Genomic DNA, 4,946 nt, shown 5'->3' with positions numbered 1-4,946 from the left:
TATTGTTATTTTCTATTGTTTGTTATTTCTAAATATTTTTCATCCATGGTTGGTTGAATCTATAGCTGTAGAACCCACAGAGATGGAGGGCGACTGTATGTATACACACACATCCTTAATTTTCAAAGTTCGCAGTAAATACCAAAGGAGTGTATGTGCGTATATATGTGTGTGTGTATGTGAATTAACTTTATTCCTGAGAAGGTTTTATTTCCCTCAAATAGATGCTATTTTTTTTAAATTAATGTCCAAAAATGGGCCAGACGCAGTGGCTCACACCTGTAATCTTAGCACTCTGCAAAGCCAAGGAGGGAGGATCGCTAGAGGTCAGGAGTTAGAGACGAGCCTGAGCAAGAGTGATACCCCTATCTCTGCAAAAAAAAAAAAAAAAAAAAAACCAAAAAAATTAGCTGAGCGTGGTGGTGCACGTCTGTAGTCCCAGCTACTCAGGAGGCTGTGGCAGGAGAATCACTTGAGCCCAGAAGTTTGAGGTTACTGTGAGCTATGATGTCACCACTGCACTCTAGCTGGGGCAATAGAGCAAGACTGTGTCACTAAAAAACAGAAAAAGGAAAAAGAAAAAGAAAGAAATGGCTCCTTGCTATCTGCATATATGTGCTTTGTGCTTCCTCTGTGTGTGTGTTTCTGTGTGTGTGTGTGTGTGTCTGCCTGCACCATTAAAAACTCAGCTCTCTTCACAGTAAGATTATAGGATTCATGGAGGTCTCAAATGAAAAAGTTTCTCCCATTGGCCAGAAATGAGGATGCTCCAGCAAATCCCATATAACACCACATAATATATTCCTTCAATTGAAATAGTTTAGAATTATTGATTAATAATTCTATGACCATGTAATTCCCCATAACATGTTAGAGGAGCATAATAATTTAACACACCCTCCCTATATTCTTGTTTATTTTTCATTCTGTTGTACTCCGTACATATTTTGTATGACAGTTCAAGATTTTTTTTGGGGGGGGAACTAGATCTAGAAATTTGTCCCCTTTTCTATGCTCCAGAGAACTTTTTATGTGCCTATTATAAGTTCAATGTATCTCCCTCCAACAATTTATATGTCAAAGTCCTCACACCCAATACCTTACAATGTGAACTTATTTAGAGATAGGGTCTTTACAGAAATAATGAAGTTAAAGTGAGGTCCTTAGTATAGGTCTTAATCCAATATGACTGATGTCCTTATAAAAAGAGAAAATTTGGAGACCTATAGAATGAGGATGTGAGGATGATGTAAAGAGACATAAAGAGAAGATGACCATTTACAAGCCAAGGAATGAGGCTGGAACAGATTCTCTCCGCAACCCTCAGAAGACACAGATTCTGTGACACCTTCATTTCATACTTCTAGCATCTAGAACTATGAGACAATAAATTTCTGTTATTTTAAGCCACTCAATTTGTGTCGCTTTGCTCTGGCAGTCCTAGGAAACTAATTCATTGCCTGTGTTAAAACATTTCATCTTGTTTATTCCAGGTTTTTTCCCTTTGGCATACCTGTTCCAGACTAACCTATGTATTCATCAAGAGAAATGACCTTACTAGTCATATACTTCACTCCATGGTAGTTTTGTAAGGGATACAAAATGTAAGATATGATACCTGCCTTAAGATCCAATGTTTATTCATCAAATATTTATTGCATGCCTAATTTAATTATGTAACAGGCGTTCATCAGGACACTGGCCTTACAAAGGTGAACACAAGAGATGATGATTTCCTTTCTCATGGAGCGCATGTCTAGAAGATGGAAGTGGGGAAAGGGGTATTAAAAATATGCACAAAGAGAAAATATTTGCACATTATGATAAATGGTTTGAAGGAAAATAAGGCAATGTACACTTTTACCACAGTAATTTCAATGCATACAAATATATGATAATTGCCAAGTAGGAGAGAAACAGCTGTGTAAACAAGAGGAAGTAACCATCACTCTTGGCCAGGAGACAGTCTTGGAAGGCCTCCAAGGGGGGCACTTGAGCTCAGTCCACAAGCAGCAGTAGATTTTGATAGAGGGGACAGAGAGAGAACATTCTCATGTAAAGAAGAGAATGGGGAAAGACCTCTGGGTCACTAGGAGTTTGTTTGCCTGGAACATAGAGAAATAGAATAAATAGAATAATAATGGCAATGATAGGTTTTTTAAATGCTTATGAAGTGCCAGGGACTGTAGCCATCCCAATTTATAAATGAAGATGTTGAGCCTTGGACGACCATTGCTTTGAACTCATGTATTACACCATACTACAAGCCATCCAGACTTATTCCCAGGAATAACTGTAATTTAGAATGAGGTCTCTGACTCTACAAGTTCTGTTTTATTCCCATAACAGAGAACTATTTCTTAAAATGCAAAGTCAGAGAAATAAGTTGCAGGCAGATTTTAGAATACTTTGTATTTCCAGTCAAAGACTATAAAGTTTACTTTTATAGTAAACAAGGGGGGAAATTGAGCTTCTGCATAGTAACATGATACACATGATAAAACACTGAAATAAGAAAAAAAATTGGGGAAGTAGGATCTCTCAGCACTTATTAAAGGGAAGATCCAGATGAGAAATAGAGATGCATTATTAGGATGGCTGTGTGCACAAGAAGCATCTCAGTTGCCTGTCAAAAATTCCTATTTCCTTGTAAGTAGAGCATTCAAAAAATCTCTCTTCAAGGTGATGGGTATGCTAATTAGTCTGATTTGATCACTATACAATGTATACCTGTATCAAGGCATCATGTTGTATCCCATAAATATGTACAATTTTATGTGTCAGTCATAAATTTAAAAAATTTCTATTTCCAGGCACTATGCCAGGGAACTGCTGATGTGAGGAGGCTTTAGACAATATTCTGTTCTTGCCTAGCCAAAGGATTAGGGAGGCAATGTGAACCAAACTTCCTTCTTTACAGCAAGCTTTTAGCCTTCAGGGACCAGATTTCATTCATCATTTTTTTCCATTTCCCCCTAGGATCCAGGCCCTTTCTCATAAGAAGCATGTGGATGACTTGAACTGTTAGAGTAAAAGATTCTTGTCAAAGAAGAGTCATTAGGGTTGTGTGAATTAAAAAAGAGGACAAATTCAAAAATATACACGTTGTAAGTCTGTGAAAGAGGACATACAGGATACAAAGACAGTGACATATGACCAAGAAAAGAAGACTAAAATGAAATCAGTAGTCAATTATATTTTTGTGATCTGCTACTTAGGGTGCATGATTGAATTTCTAGCACATTTTATATCTTTTGAGTACTTCTCCTCTGCAGACTCTGAAAGCACTTTGAAGACAGTGTCACCATTATGAGACAATGTAAAGGGCTACTTGGTTGGATTCCTCCACTCTAGAACCTGCGGGCACCATTCTTTCTGCTGAATGCCACAGGGAGGAATCAGAGAATCACTTTCTCCATTGAAACAGCAGGAAGACACGTAGGGAAGCCCAATGTGGTTTTCTAGGACCTAGGGGTGTGAATGCCCATCTTCTCAAAAACATGTTGTAGCTGCCAACAGATATGAGCAGGTTGGTATCTATCAAAATAAATGGCAGGTTTGTACAGTGCTAATGTCCTTATTTAAGAAGCCCACATTTATTTCTCTGAATATAGATGGCATTGCAACAAATATTTGCTGAAAGAAAAATAGCAATAACAAACTTAGGGAATATGTGCCCTCAAGTAGTTAATTTGTTCCCCATATCACTGGACCTAGATGTGGAGAGATTGTCCATCTTACTTCCATTCTACTTTAGCTACACAGGTTCTTGGTTGTACCTTAGAACTTTTCCTTACCAATAACTGTACCCTTCCATACATTCAATGACAGGCATCTCACTCACCAATCATCACCTAACCTTTCAGTTCATTTCCTCTAGTGCCTTGGCTGCAAACATTCTTTGACCCCTCTGTACTTACACTTTTTCCCATTCCCTAAAATTCTCAGTCCCCTTCTTATTTAACTAATATTCTACAGTCTTACTCTCCCAAAACACCCTCAATAGCCTTGATCTCCTCTTTCTTCATTGTGTTAGTCTTATAAAATTCAGGCCCTATTTAAATTCAATTTTCCACTTACTCTGTGCCTGAACCTATGCAGCTGATGTAGCTGGAGAGAAACAAGGATACTGTCCAGTCTCACTTTAAATTCTTGACCCTTAATTGGAAGAGTCCTTTGGTACTCCCTGGAATTTATACTTCATATATTTTTTACATCTATTTCTTTTCCTGAATCTCTACCACCTTCCTTACAATGGCCAACAATGCCCTACATGATCTAGTCCCCTCTTCTTTTCAGATCTAATTTCTTCGACTCTTTCCAGGCCTCACTTCTTAGTCATAATGTCCTCCTCGGTGTGCTTCTCACTCCAAGAACTCTCCCAGCATAGGGCTTTTCTCTTGACTGTTCCCCCTACATGGACCACTTTTCCCCAGATACCCATATGTCTCCCTCCATCACCTCCTTCAGATCTGTCCTCAAATGCCAATTTCTCAGGGAGGCTTTCCCTGTATTTAAAATTACACTCTCCTTCCCCAGTACTACCTGGCCCCATCCCTGCACAATTTTTCTTCATATTTGTAGCCATCCAACTTACTGTATATATTACTCAGTCATTTATTGACTGTTTTCCCCTCCAGAAGGTAAGTACAATGAAGGCACAGATTCTGTTCACTGTTTTATTTCCAGTACCATAAGGAGTATCTAATGCATAGAAGGCACTAAATAAGTAACGCTTGAATACTTAAAGGCAGACAACTCTGGGTTCTGTCCCTGGAATCTATCACCAAAAGTAGAAATAGGAGAAACTGAAAATATTAGGTATACCCCTGTGCAATTAACCAAAAACAGCAGCCTATACCTTTTTTATACAAGGACCAAGTTAATCAATAATGAAGAAATGTCACTGACAATCATACTCATGGAATAAATTTTAATAAAAATAT

This window comes from Propithecus coquereli, unplaced genomic scaffold, assembly GCF_000956105.1.
Source record: "Propithecus coquereli isolate 6110/MARCELLA unplaced genomic scaffold, Pcoq_1.0 Scaffold170, whole genome shotgun sequence".
NCBI lineage: Eukaryota > Metazoa > Chordata > Mammalia > Primates > Indriidae > Propithecus > Propithecus coquereli.
This window is presented reverse-complemented; position numbering follows the sequence as displayed.